The following is a 15,618-nucleotide window of genomic DNA, read 5'->3' as shown; positions in this document are numbered from 1 at the left end:
GATGGCTGGATCGCATCACTGACTCGATGGACGTGAGTCTCAGTGAACTCCAGGAATTGGTGATGGACAGGGAGGCCTGGAGTGCTGCGATTCATGGGGTCGCAAAGAGTCAGACACGACAGAGTGACTTATCTGATCTGACTCCTTGGAAGGAAAGTTATGACCAACCTAGACAGCATATTAAAAAGCAGAGACTGGAGTGGGTAGCCTATCCCTTTTCCAGTGGATCTTCCCAACCCAGGAATTGAACCGGGGTCTCCTGCATTGCGGGCAGATTCTTTACCAACTGAGCTCCCAGGGAAGCCCCAATACGAACAACCAATAGTTGAAAAACCATTATTTCCCCCATGAACTACTTTTATACCAAGCTTTATTTTTAAAGGTTTAAGTTGATATTGTTTATTATTTTTGTCTCTAAGGGATCTACTGAGAATGCCTTAAAATAAAATATATACCTCTTCTCTAAAAATGTGAAGTATAGTGATATACTTCTATAGTAATAGAAGAAAGAAAAACTAGAAGCGTAAATTCTTAACAATGTTGGAGTTTTGACAAAGGACACCCTAGTGAAAAGCTGTAATACAAAGGACACCTGTGGGACCTGGGAATGGCTGCAGAGGTAGTGGACACACAGCCCAACACACTGTCATGACTACGGGTTAAGACACAGAATTTTAAGAGTTGCCTACTAAGCCTTACATTCTTACTGCTTCACACTTACACAATACTAGCTATTGTTTTCACTGCTTCACATTAAGTGTATATCACATTAGCTATACACTTGTACACACATGCCATAATTAGTAGGCTAGCATGGCAGGTTTTGTTTTGCTCATGGTCAATAATGTAACAAAGCTCTTTGTCTGTAGTGGAGAGCTCCATGTAAATGACGAAAGAGAGAAAAACAGAAACAAGTAAAGAATGCAATGCTTCTGAACACAGTCCTAGAGTTCTGCAAGAGCTCTAGGGGCTCTGGGAAAACTAAAGCCACAGTGGCTCTGTGACACAACTAAGGAAACGACATCTTACAAACCATCATGCCAATCCCCCTTTTCCTGTTGCCTCACCCTTGCGGCTGTTCTTTCAGTGCATTACACAAAAGTTGTTTGCTCAGTAGATTTTTTTTTCCCATAGCAGTAACATAAAATCAGCAATGTAATATATACTTAATGCTCAAATATCATATATCTTTGCTCATGATTATGAATGTGACAGATAAAATATACTTAATGACCATGTTTAAAATATGCTTATCAACCACTGCTTTTCTTAATTTTAAGTAAGAAAGTTATTTAAATTTAAGAAAATCCAGGGTTCCTTGGAAGTTGTAGTCTCCACTAACATCTTCTTTTAAAAAATGAGGGAATAAAACCACTGTGTCCCTGAGCAGGTTGGCAGTGCATGGCCACCCCACCACGTAGTGGTACAGGGCAGCCTTCAGAAGCCAGCCTCCTCATTGCGCCCCCACCCTCCTCAGGACGGGTCTGTCCCAGGCTGTCTTGGTGTGCTGGTTTCCTCACTTCTCTGTAAAACTATTTCAATATCACAATCATATTAACCCATTCCACAAAGAAACATAAAGACTACTGTATCCCTTAGCAAACGTAAGTTTTAAAGTTTATCTTTAAACTTTAAAGATCTGCTGTAAGGATCAAAAACAACAGGAGAACTTTCCACACACAGATGGCAGTTGTGTCCCCAGACAAACCCTGCCCCCCATCTCCCGTCGCCTCTTCCCCCCCGGAGTTGCCGGATGCCTGACTCATGCTTACAGAGTATGTGATTCTAAATCACTAACTAAAAATCTACAAAAAAAAAGCTGCATATTATACTTTTTTCTCTCTAGAAAACAGTTTCTGTAACTTAAATCTCATTAAATAGGATAAAGTTTCAAGTTTCCAATATCAAATGAATCACCAATTTTCTTCTCCAAAGTGCATTAACAGTTGCTCCTAAGACAAGCCTATCAGAATGTGGACTGACTGTGGATTGAGATGTGCTGACGTGCAACCCAAGAGCTCTTGGCTTCTGACAACTCAAAAAGGGATACAGATTTCAGTCCTGGAGGACTCCTAACAGTATACATCAATGTGTCCCTCTGGGTAAAAAGCACGCTGTGTCTAACAGAAAGAAGAAATCACTAGAAAACAAACTGATTTTTTTTCAGTAGCTGGAGAAGTGAGTGAGTCCATCAACATGTCTGCTCTGACCTAAGAGAAAGGGCACTGTCCCGGGGTTTGGGTACCGGGGGTTTCAGAATCCCCAGAGGGATGACATTTTACTTTAGTGAATTCTAGTTTCCTCATCTATTAGGGGAGGAAGACGAATGAGCTTGCTGCTGTAAGTATTTGCAGAATCAAACATCAGCTCCTGGCTCGTACCACTACGTGTAGTAGCGGGGGTGTTCCGAGGCCCCACAGCAACAGAAAGGGTCTCAGAACGTTTGCAGTGCACCAACATATGTCTAAGTGCTGGATTCAGCTGAGACACGAAAATGAGCTCTTCTCTCCTAATTCCATCTCCAGTACAGGACGTTCTCCTCTCATAGGTTCTTCTATAATGCAGATGCTGCCAAGGTGTCATGCTCTTTGGAGTGTAATTAAATACTCATAGGTTTACTCATGTTGGATCTTTACTACTTACAAAGAAGCTGGGTTCTGAGAGGAGTCACTGGAGAATGGAAAATACAAGTCTGTCACTGGCTGATCGTGTATTCACTATAAAAGTCAGAAGCTGTGGTTTCCATTGATATAAATCAGCCTGTAAAAGAAAAATGAAAAGGGAGCCAAATGTCGGCTGCAGGCCAGGGAGAGAGTCAGCTTTCCCTGTGCTCCTGCTCGTCCTCAACCACCTACTTTAGTCCCCGATATTCCTACAGCCCATGTACATTCCATTCAGCAAATCTTTTGATAAATTCTTATACTGCTCGAGCAAAGAATTAATTCATACTGCCCCACTAAGTGCCAAGATTATGTGACTGTGATTGGTAAGGGGTTATACACACTGTCACTATTCCAGTTCTTTCAAAGTCCTCTCCACTCTTACACAGTTCTCTGAGTCTAGCTGAGCCACAAACACTGCTGATGAGATCAATCAGTCTACTAATCTTTTTTTTTTCTTCTTTCTCTACTTGGTGGGGGCGGGAGCGGGGGGGTCATTTAAAAAAACTTTTACATATGATCAAGGAACAGCTACATACACGGCAATAATAATGCCTTGGGGGGAAAAAGCACAAAACAGCAAGCATTTATCTAGTGCTTATTATGTGCCAGGTCCTTTCTAAGTACTTTATAAATTGATTCAACTCCCACGCCAACTCTTTGAGAGCAGTGCTTTAACCCTGGCTTGAGCAGAGCAGTGTGTCTCTGGACAGGGGCGTGTGTCACTACTTTCCTATCTCTTCTGTCTCTGTGAGGCTCACAAAGACTGGGCAGCAGTCCTCATTGAATTCCAGCTCTGACTGTAGGAGAGTACAAAAGATAGGGGACACCTGGGTTACCGAGGAGGTCACATACTGGAAATAAAAAGCAAAAGAACACCTGAAGCCAACACTACTAAGAGTAAGATACCAGTGGATGTGGATGTAATACATGTTTTGACTAAACTGGAACAAAGGTATCATAGAACCTTAAAGGCAAAGAAATAAAGCCAGTAAAATGCACCTTAATATGGAGGTAGCAAAACAATCTTTCAATTTTTACATTCGTACTACAGGACGAAACTCTAATCACATGTGGTGTAGATGAATATTTAATAAGAACAAACTTTGTTTCTATACAATTTGGTATTACTAGTGGCTTTAAAAAAAATCTTTCCCTTTAAATCTACTGTATGATTTATAATTTTTAAAAGTACACTAGGGAATATTACTCTTTAGAAAATAATTCAGCATATAAACTCCTTTTCATTGTTTGAAATTATGAAGTTTACAAAGATTACAACAGACCTTCAAAAATACAGAATGAAAAGCAAGCCTGTACTGAAAGAACATTTCAACCTCAGACTATATGCAAGTGATTTCTTCTCCAAGACAAATCTGGAAAAATGAATTGGCAGGCACCATTCTCATGTTCCATAGAATGCACATGTCAGGCCTCTCCACAAGGCATAATGTGAAGTAAAAAAAACTGCAACTCTCTGGATTTATCAGATAATCTGATGTCAGATATTTATACTTATACATAAATCATGACTTACATCTCCTAAAACCTAAGTCTGTAAATAATACCTTCCTCCGTATTGTTAAGTTTATAAAGACATTCCACAGAACACCTGTCAAAGCAGAAAATAAATTATGGGGGTATGATCCAAAATGCAAGAGAAATCTGAGAGATTATTAATGGGATGGAGGTGGCCCTGTATGACTCCTCACCCAGAACAGGCCTTTCTCTGCTTCAGTTGAACCAGATTCTTGTCAAGCTTTGTAACTTCTGTGATCCTAAATCTTGGTGCTGGAGAGCCAAGGAAGACTGAGGCAACAGGCAGCTTTGGAAGCTGCTTACTAAAGTGATTTCCTTATCCCCATGCAGGCTGCATGTGATTTAACATTCAGAACCTCCTTCTGACCAGCCAATCAGAATAAAACTTTGGGGATAAAACTATTAGGTTTTAAAACTAAGAGGTATAAACCAAGTGCTAGGTCAGGGAACAGGGAAAATCTTTCAAGAGGAAGGGCAGTGCTGAGATGGCAAGCAAAGAGGGAGGTCATCCACCTGTAGCTCAACTCAAAGTCCATTCAACAACAGGTGAGGTTTACATGGGTCACAGAGATGAAATGGGAAGGGCAAAACTGAGAAGCAAAATTCAAGTTCCACGCCAGGATGAGTTCGTGCTTCCTTTGATTAAGCAATATGAGGTAGGTACTGAAAGTTTTGGAATCAAATTAACCTGTTAAACATTGTATGGACATAAACATACCAAAAGAGACTAATTACAAAATACTGGATTAGCTCAGGTGGCAGGTCATGGAAATCTGAATCAACAGAGTGGCAGCAGAAACAAAAATGAATTAAAAGATGGCTAATCTAAAATAGCAAGTTGTTCAATAATCTCTTCAGTTAATACAAAAGTAAAGACCTGTCTATATCAGTAAACAATGCAGTATGTTTACATTGCAAAGATTATTTCCTGAACATGGAGCACTTCTCTTAACTAACAACAATCCTAAATGGTGGAGTGAGGTCATCAATACATCTACTAGATGTAATATCCTTAATTAGTTATGTAACCCTGAAGAAGGTCCTAAGATTCAGTTTTCATATCTATGATACAGGAATAATTTACCTGTTAAGCTTGATGGTGCAATATGAGACAACGGGATAATGCCTATCCCACTTGTGGATGCCACAAACGAACCTGGAATCTAGTATAAACTCAAAGGTCAACTAAATCTGATGTTCATAGCCTGCAAACTGAAATGTTTCAAACTGTCACACAAAAGTTGCAGTGAGATTTTATATTCCAAAAGTCCCTATTTGGATCACAGGTTTGGAATTTAGACTTCTGACAGTCTTTTAAATTCACTAAATGTATACACTAATATGTATACACTTCTCAGTATCAGAGCAAACTAATTAAATGTTGGCATGCTATTAACTCTCAGAATAGTAAATACAGTTAAAGCAGTGTAAGCTTCATGGTTGAAAACACCTAAGAGTGATAAAATCATGAGTATATCTTTTGTATGACTTCTGAAAATCTTAGTATCTTCAATTTAATTGTCCCAAAAGAACAGCTTTTCCACAAAGGTATGAATTATATTGACATTACGTATTTCATCTAGTTCTGCAGTTTACTTGCCTTTAATTTGCTGCCCAAATGTGTAATGTGTGAATGATGGCAGCTCTACAAAAGAATGTAATTCTTAAAAGAAAAAGCTTTGCACAGCTGCTTGTAATAAAATAACAAAACCTAACAGCAAGGGCTGATTAGATAAAGATAAATATAGTAACACATGCATAAGTCTGAAATAGATCTGAGGAAAACTGTTACAGAGGACATTGCCTTGACTATCCTGACAAGCAATTTTAATGATTAAATGTGCCTAAGCATGTATATGTACACGTTTAAACACTAAAAGCTATTTAAAATACTCCCTTAAAAGAGTCAAAGTTTAATTTCTTATTTTAAACTATCAAATGCTAACTTGGTACACAGTGAAGCTATCATTTAGAAATAACCTTTATTATTTAAAATTAAAAGCATAATGTGAATTAGCTTAGAAAATGGCTTTTTAAAAATTTTCAAAAACAATCTAACTGCTCATGAATTAAAGCACTGTAACTTACGCAGCTCTATTTAAAAAATAAATGAGGACAAGTTCTGGCATTTAATCTGCTATTTTATAGAAACTAAATATAATTAAATTTAAGTAATGTCATACAAACATTTTGCTTCACTTTCATCTTATTTTAGAAACAATAAGGACTGATCATTGGTAATATATGGAAGTATTTGAAATTGCTTTTGGCTAGTCTATTAAATTAGTTAGTGAGGCTTAAACTGTAAAACAAATATACATCTACCCAGATTGCAAAATTAAGCTTATGGTTTATTTAGCGGCATAAAATAACACTTCATAAAATCTGTCCTAAAATAACATTTGCTAATAAAACTGACCAAGATTATTCTGAAATTCTATACTTCTTATAATGAGATGACAAATGGGACTCTTACTGCTGCCCCTCCCCACTTCTGTTTCCTAACCATGTATGTTAAAGTCGATTTATGGAATTTTCTATTCTGCATGTCTGTTCTCCCACAAGTATCATGCTGTCTTGATTTTTTTATAGTATGTCTTGAAATCAGGAAGTATGATTCAGTCAACTTTGCTCTTTGCCTCTCCATAAATATTTTTAAATCACCCTGCCATTATATATATAAAAAAATAAAGCTACTAGGATTATAGCTAAGATCTATAATCTATAGATCAATTTGGGGAGAAGTGATACAATAACAATATTACATTTTCTGACACATGAATGTCTTACGTCTTTTCATTTACTTCAGTCTTCTTTCATTTCTCTCTTACTATGTTTCATAGTTTCTAATGTACAGATTTTACACGTATTTTGTTAAATGTATTCCTAAAGATTTCATGTTCTTTGATGCTACTCTAAATGGGAGCGTTTTTTAAATTTCACTTTTCAATTGTTCATTGTAGCATTATAGTACAATTGATGTTTATACATTGACCTTGTATTCAGAGACTCTGATGAATTCAATCACTAATTCTAATAATGTTTTTGGTAAACTTCTTAGGATTCTCTCTGACCATGATCATATGGCACTTGTGAATACAGAGTTCTTCAAAATCATTTCTTCTTCTTGCCTTACTGTACTGGCTAGAACCTACAAGTAGAATGTTGAAGAGAAGTGACTAGGGTGGACATTCTTGCCTTGTTTCCATTATTTGTGGGAAGGGGTTCAAGTTTTCATCACTGAAAACCTATAAGCATTTTACAAAGGCCTTTTGCCAGACTGAGGAAGCACCCTATTATTCTAATTTGCTAAGACTTTCTAAATCATTAATCAATACTGAAATCTATCAAATACTTTTTCTGCAAACATTGAGATGACCAGAGAATTTCTTTTATTCTGTTAATATGAATTATATTCTTCTATAAAACAGATTAAATCCTACTTAGTTACATTATCTTTTTAAATGAAAAAATTTTAATGTTTGTTGACTACTGACTAACTCATGTAGAACAGTCTGTCTCTTAATTCAGTAAATGTTATGCAATTTAATTGGGGTGCATAAGTGATGGCAGTATTCAAGCTCCTTTAGGAATTATTACATCAGTTCAGTTCAGTCGCTCAGTCGTGTCCCACTCTTTGCAACCCCATGAACCTCAGCACGCCAGGCCTCCCTGTCCATCACCAAATCCCGAAGTCCACCCAAACCCATGTCCATCGAGTTGGTGATGCCATCTGACTATCTCATCCTCTGTCGTCCCCTTCTCTACCTGCCCTCAATCTTTCCCAGCATTAGGGTCTTTTCAAATGAGTCAGCTCTTTGCATCAGGTGGCCAAAGTATTGGAGTTCCAGCTTCAACAGCAGTCCTTCCAATGAATACCCAGGACTGATCGCCTTTAGGATGAACTGGTTGGATCTCCTTGCAGTCCAAGGGACTCTCCAGAGTCTTCTCCAACACCATAGTCCAAAAGCATCAATTCTTTGGCACCCTGCTTTCTTCACAGTCCAATTCTCACATCCATACATGACCACTGGAAAAACCATAGCCTTGACTAGATGGACCTTTGTTGGCAAAGTAATATCTCTGCTTTTTAATATGCTATCTAGGTTGGTCATAACTTTCCTTCCAAGGAGTAAGAGTCTCTTAATTTCATGGCTGCAGTCACCATCTGCAGTGATTTTGGAGCCCAAAAAAATAAAGTCAGCCACTGTTTCCCCACCTATTTGCCATGAAGTGATGGGACTGGATGCCATGATCTTCGTTTTCTGAATGTTGAGCTTTAAGCCAACTTTTTCACTCTCCTCTTTCACTTTCATCAAGGGGCTCTTTAGTTCGTCTTTACTTTCTGCCATAAGGGTGGTGTCATCTGCATATCTGAGGTTATTGACATTTCTCCCGGCAATCTTGATTCCAGCTTGTGCTTCTTCCAGTCCAGCGTTTCTCATGATGTACTCTGCATATAAGTTAAATAAGCAGGGTGACAATATACAGCCTTGACGTACTCCTTTTCCTATTTGGAACCAGTCTGTTGTTCCATGGCCAGTTCTAACTGTTGCTTCCTGACCTACATCCAAGTTTCTCAAGAGGCAGGTCAGGTGGTCTGGTAAGCCCATCTCTTTCAGAATTTTCCACAGTTTATTGTGATCCTCACAGTCAAAGGCTTTGGCATAGTCAATAAAGCAGAAGTAGATGTTTTTTCTGAAACTCTCTTACTTTTTCGATGATCCAGCAGATGTTGGCAATTTGATCTCTGGTTCCTCTGCCTTTTCTAAAGCCAGCTTGAACATCTGGAAGTTCACGGTTCACGTATTGTTGAAGCCTGGCTTGGAGAATTTTGAGCATCACTTTACTAGCGTGTGAGATGAGTGTAATTGTGCGGTAGTTTGAGCATTGCCTTTCTTTGGGATTGGAATGAAAACTGACCTTTTCCAGTCCTGTGGCCACTGCTGAGTTTTCCAAATTTGCTGGCATATTGAGCACAGCACTTTCACAGCATCATCTTTCAGGATTTGAAATAGCTCAACTGGAATTCCATCACCTCCACTATCTTTGTTCGTAGTGATTCTGTCTAAGGCCCACTTGACTTTACATTCCAGGATGCCTGGCTCTAGGTGAGTGATCACACCATCGTGATTATCTGGGTCATGATGATCTTTTTTGTACAGTTCTTCTGTGTATTTTTCTACCTCTTCTTAATTTATTACATTTATTATATCAGAGTTGCTCAAGTCAGAGTCACGAACCCCTCCTCCCCTACTAGTTCCCCAGCCTCTTGGCATTTCAGACCAGAAAAGCAAAGAACAGAAGAAATACAACCATAGACTCCTGACTCAGAGAAGCAGAAGTCCCTCTTCCCAGCACTCAGAGTAAGATTCCTGAATGAAACATCCATCAGGAGCTTGTGTAACAGGTAGTTTACCTCCTATATCCAACTTACCTTTTTATATATATACTGTTTTTCTAAATTTGCTAAAATTTTGTTAAGAATTTTTGTATCTGTGATACTATACATAGAAAATCTTAGAGATGCCAAAAGAACTACGAGAGCTAATCAATGAATTTGGTAAGGCTTCAGGATATAAAATTAAGTTACAGAAAACTCTTGCATCCTATACACTAACAATGACAAATCAGAAACAGAAACTAAGGAAATAATCCGATTCACCATTACAACAAAAATAATAAAATATGTACCTAGGAACAAACCTACCTAAGGAGGCAAAAGACTTGTACTTAGAAAACTGTAAGACACTGATGAAAGAAATCAAAAACAACACAAACAGGTAGAGAGATATACCATGTTCTTGGACTAGAAGAATCAGTATTGTGAAAATGACGATACTACCCAAAGCAGTCTACAGACTCAATGCAATTCCCTATCAAATTACCAATGGAATTTGTAACAAAATTAGAATAATTTTTTTTTTTTACAATTTGTATGAAAACACAAAAGACCCCGAACAGCCAGAGCGATCTTGAGAAAGAAAAACAGCTGAAGCAATCAGGTTCCCTGACTTGAGACTATACTACAAACCTACAGTAATAAAGACAGTATGGTACTGGCATGAAAACAGAAATATAGATCAATGGAACAGAATAGAAAGCCCAGAGGTAAACCCACGCACCTGTGATCACCTACCCTATGACAGAGGAGGAAAGAAAATACAACAGAGAGAAAAAAAGGCAGCCTCTTCAATAAGTGGTGCTCAGAAAACTGAACAGTAACATGTAAATCAATGAGATAAGAACACTTCCTAATACCATACACAAAAATAAGCTCAAAATGGATTAAAGATATAAACATACATAACAAGATAACATAACAAGATCTTTTGTGACTCACCTCCTAGAGTAATGAAAATAAAAACAAAAATAAACAATTGGGACTTAATGAAACTTAAAAGCTTTTGTACAGCAAAGGAAGTCATAAACAAAACAAAAAGACGACTCATGGAACAGGAGAAAATATTTGCAAATGAAGTAACTGACAAAGTATTAATCTCCAAAATATACAAACAGCTTATGTGGCTCAATAAAAACAAACAAAAAAATAAACCACACAACACAATAAAAAATACGGACAGAAGATTTAAATAGACTTTTCTCCAAAGAAGACATACAGATGGCCAACAAACACATGAAAAGATGCTCAACATCACTAATTATTAGAGAAATGCAAATCAAAACTACAATGAGGTATCACCTCACACTGGTCAGAGTGACCATCATCAAAAAATCTACAACCAGTAACTGCTGGAGCGGGTGGGCAGAAAAGGGAACTCTCCTACACTGTTGGTGGGAATGTAAATTGGTAAAGCCACTATGGAGAACAGTATGGAGATTCTTAAAACCACTAAAAATAGAATTACCACATGACCCAGCAATTCTACTCCTGGGCATATACCTGGAGAAATCTTAATTCAGAAAGATACATTCACCCCAATGTTCACTGAAGTTTACAGTAGCCAGGACATGGAAGGAACCTAAATGCCCATCTACAGAAGAATAAAGGAGATGTAGTACATATATACAATGGAATATCACTCACCCATAAAAAGGGATAAAACTGTGCTGTTTACAGAGATGTGGATGGACCTAGAGACTGTCATACAGAGTGAAGTAAGTCAGAAAGAGAAAAACAAATATTGTATAATGCTTATATGTGCAATCTAGACAAATGATACAGATAAAATTATTTGCAAAGCAGAAGCAGTGATACAAACATAGAGAACAATGAGCAGGGAAAGTGGTGTGGGATGCACTGGCAGACTGGGATTGACACATATACACTATGTATGAAATAGGTAACTAATGAGAACCTACTGTATAGCACAGGGAACTCGACTCAATGCTCTGTGGCAACCTAAATGAGAAGGAAATCCAAAACAGGGGAATATATGTATACGTACAACTGATTCACTACTGTACAGCAGAAATTAACACAACAATGTAAAGCAACTATATTCCAATTAAAATTAATTTAAAAAAGAATTTTTATGTCTATTTTCATGAGAGATACAAATGGCAACCTGCTCCAGTACTCTTGCCTGGAAAATCCCATGGACGGAGGAGCGTAGTAGGCTACAGTCCATGGGGTCGCAAAGAGTCGGACACGACTGAGTGACTTCACTTCACTGGTCTGTAAATTTCTTTCTTTTCCTTTGTTTGGTTCGGTAGGAAAGTAATGAGGGAGGGCCTCATAAAATGAGTTGGGACCTGTTCTCTCCTTCTCTGTTTTCTGAAAGAACTTAGACAGGACTGGTCATAATTCTTCCATAAATGGCCAATAAATTTTACCATCATGAAGCCATCACGCCCAGAGTTTTCCATCTGGAAAAAAATTTTAATTACAAACTCAATTTCTTTTTTTTTTAAAAAAGTCAAGGTATTCAGATTCTACTTCTTATAGCCTTAATTTTGGTGATATCCTGGTATAAAGTTGTTTATGATATTCTCTTATAATTTTTTAATAGCTATAGGATTTGTAATGATGACTGATCTTTTAATCCTGATATTGGTAATTTGTGTCTTTGTTTTTTTGTTCTTTGTTTCTTGATTAACAGATTGGCTGACAGTGTTAATGGCTTTTGGTTTTACTGATTTTTTCCTCTAATTTTCTGTTTGTACAAAGTCTTTTTCACTAACTTTATCTTTATTACAAGAAGTGGTTCAGTTCACTGATTCTAGATCTTTCCTTTTGCTTTCTAATATCAACTTTTGAAACTCTGATTTCTCTCTAAAGAGCACTGCTTTAGCTACATCTCACAAAATTTAATGTTGTTTTCATTTTAAGTTCAGAATATTTTCTAATTTTCTCTTGTGATTTCTTGAGGTTTCTCAAGAGGCAGGTCAGGTGGTCTGGTATTCCCATCTCTTTCAGAATTGTCCACAGTTTATTGTGATCCACACAGTCAAAGGCTTTGGCATAGTCAATAAAACAGAAATAGATTTTTTTCTGGAACTCTCCTGCTTTTTCCATGGTCCAGCAGAGGTTGGCAATTTGATCTCTGGTTCCTCTGCCTTTTCTAAAACCAGCTTGAACATCTGAAAGTTCACGGTTCACGTATTGCTGAAGCCTGGCTTGGAGAATTTTGAGCATTACTTTACTAGCGTGTGAGATGAGTGCAACTGTGCGGTAGTTTGAGCATTCTTTGGCATTGCCTTTCTTTGGGATTGGAATGAAAACTGACCTTTTCTAGTCCTGTGGCCACTGCTGAGTTTTCCAAATTTGCTGGCATATTGAGTGCAGTACTTTCACAGCATCATCTTTCAGGATTTGAAATAGCTCAACTGGAATTCCATCACCTCCACTAGCTTTGTTCGTAGTGATGCTTTCTAAGGCTAGTTTAATATAAATACTTTATAGGCTAAATTGCAAACTTTACATAAAACTGTAAAATAAACTGAGATTTTAGAGAAACTATGAGCACATCACAAATTTCTTGGGAGCCCTGAGTACATGTGTTCCCTTCAGGTCTGCTTTAGTGGGAAATTTTAGAAGCACAAAGCTAGTTAGGAGTAAAACCAGCTCTCCAGCACCATGATGCATATCTCTTTAGTATCAGTTCAGAGAACAGAAAAAGAAGTGTCCCCCCCTAACCTGCTGCTATATCTCTAAGACCCAGAGCTAGCAATGCATGTGCTAGAAAGGTACCCCAGCATCCCAATGTAAAACTCCATGGAACAACTAGCATTTACATGGCACTTTGGAGCATTCAAAGCAGTTTTTAAGAAGGTAACAAATATAATAAATTTTACAACAGCTTTGTAATAGAGATTTATCATTACTCTCATTTCACAAGGAAAGAAAAGCTCAGAGACCTAACCTGCCAAAATTAGTAACCTGCAGCACAATTAGTAAATGACTTAAACTCAGTCTCTTTAACTCCAAACCTTCACAATGTAGAACAAAACCTGTGTGTCCCTTAACTGTTCACCTGCTCCCTTCTTGTGCCTTCTGGTTCTTGTTTAATGGTTGTAATAACCAAAAAGAAAAACCCAAGGTTTTCAGATGTATGTTTTCAGTTGCCTGCATTTTGCATTCCTTTGGTTCTCATCTACTTGCCCTACAAGCAGGTGTGAAGCTACTGCTAGGAGCATGCACCCTCCTTCCTGGGCTGTGTCTTCAACTGAATTGATTACTGGCTTCAACTGCCTTGTCCCTTTCCTGCTCTCCGTGGTTCAGGGGAGCCTGAGTCTCACATGGGTAATATTTGGTCGCCTCATCTCTGCTGTAGCAGGTACTCCAGGCAGGCAGGTTAGGTAAGTGATGAAAGAAATCACCTCCCCCTTTCTAGTCCCTTTTTCCCTATTCTGTGAAGGCTTTCCTTCCCTAAGGCTACTACCACCTTTTCCATTCTAGTTCTTAGAAGACAGACAAACTGCACAACAGTGCAGTTTGGCTGGTTCTAGTACCTCCATCCATAAATACCACATTCGTACCCAGAACTCCTATCCGTGGACTGACTAGTCTGTCCCACTAACTCTAAGCTTTACCCATGAAAGCTCTGGTCACTAAACATCAACTCCAGGGCACTCTGAGGATGCCCTTCAGGAAGGTAAAATGAAGACTGTAAATCCACGGAGTCAAATCTCCTCCGGACAACATAACCATCAAAAGTTTAGTCACAGGATACTGTTTTCTTTTACACTCAAATGTACAAAGTATTTCATCCAAACTCTGTATTAAATTAGGCTTCAGTACTATCCCATGGGCCTCCTCATCTTATGTAACATTTCTGTGACAAGAACATCCTCTGGGTTAAACTCATTTTAACATAACTCACTCCTGTGTCCGGAAGGGCAGGACATTTAAAGTGCTTGCAAAACCTATGAATATGAAAAGAACACACATGTACACTTACACTGAGAAAAATATGACACTCCATGTACATATTTTTTAAAACCCCAAGCTTCTATTTTTTATGCTGATATATCAGTTGCAACTATTTCACAGTCTTCTTTTGAAAGCTGGATACCTTTCCAGCATATGCACTGCTACCTGTGGGTCTTCTGGGGTAAATCCATATATCCTCAGTTGTGATGAGTCTATATTCAAAGCCATTGTACATAATACCTCTAAGCACAGAGAAGAACAGCATATACTTATTAAACAGCAGTATAAGATGGTGGTCTGACTACCCTTTCACCAGGTTTATCTTACACCAAGGTGACATGATTCAGATAATTAACCCTTTCCAAATGCTGAAAAAGTTTCCTCCTTAGAGATGGATTAGCTATAGAAATGCTTAACTGCCCAGATGGCCAAATGCAAAAGGATGTGACAGTCAGAGAGTGATCTAATACAAAAACCATGTAATGACAGATCTAAATATAAATGCTCAGTTTTTTATTTCACTAGTTCTGAAATGAAAAATTTCAGAAAAATGAATGAAAAAATTTTCAGAAAAATTTCTGAAATTTCATTTCAAAAATGAAAAATGACTGAAAAAATTTAATTTCTTTTCAGTATATAATTCTAGCAATATTTTAATTTTTATAAAAAGAAATGTCTTCAATAATAAAAGTATATTTTATTCTATATGAATTTTAAAATGCTTCAAGTTTAGTCATCTTCTAACTCTAAAACTGTCACTTTGAAATTAGGAGAGAGAAAATGAAGTACTTATTTACTTATCTTTTTAGAAAACCTACATTATATAAAAATTCAGTGAGGAAATATTTTATTTCAGCTGCCTGTCACACAACATCCAGTAACTAATTAATTGGCTTTAAACACTAGGGTACCTGGGTAGCATTTTTAAATACAATTCAGCAAAAAGAAAAACACTGCCAAATACCTTATAAAGCCTGTTATCCAGATGGGTACAAACTCTGTCTACAAACACTAACTAAAAAGAGACAAAAAGTCAAGGTCTACAGCCCAAGTGTGCGGACTGCCTCTGAGCCATGGAGTTGG

The 15,618-nt window shown here is 37.6% G+C and overlaps 1 protein-coding gene across 15 annotated transcripts in view; it reads right to left on the bottom strand.

Moving 5' to 3' along the window:
- Positions 1-15,618, bottom strand: part of AUH (AU RNA binding methylglutaconyl-CoA hydratase) — a 183,252-nt gene that overhangs the window by 39,739 nt on the left and 127,895 nt on the right. For 2 of the 15 annotated variants that reach the window (XR_015169249.1, XR_015169250.1), the window contains one exon: positions 2,644-2,760. The exons of the other annotated variants lie outside the window; for them this stretch is intronic. The gene's annotated coding sequence lies outside the window, so the exon portion shown is untranslated. The remainder of the gene's footprint in view (positions 1-2,643; positions 2,761-15,618) is intronic. 15 annotated transcript variants of the gene reach the window in all.

The sequence above is a fragment of the Bos grunniens genome, chromosome 8 (assembly GCF_055505025.1).
Source record: "Bos grunniens cultivar Pamir isolate PY7600 chromosome 8, Bosgru_T2T1.0, whole genome shotgun sequence".
NCBI classification, from domain to species: domain Eukaryota; kingdom Metazoa; phylum Chordata; class Mammalia; order Artiodactyla; family Bovidae; genus Bos; species Bos grunniens.
The sequence above is the reverse complement of the archived record's forward strand: the minus strand, read 5'-3'. Positions and strand labels throughout refer to the sequence as shown.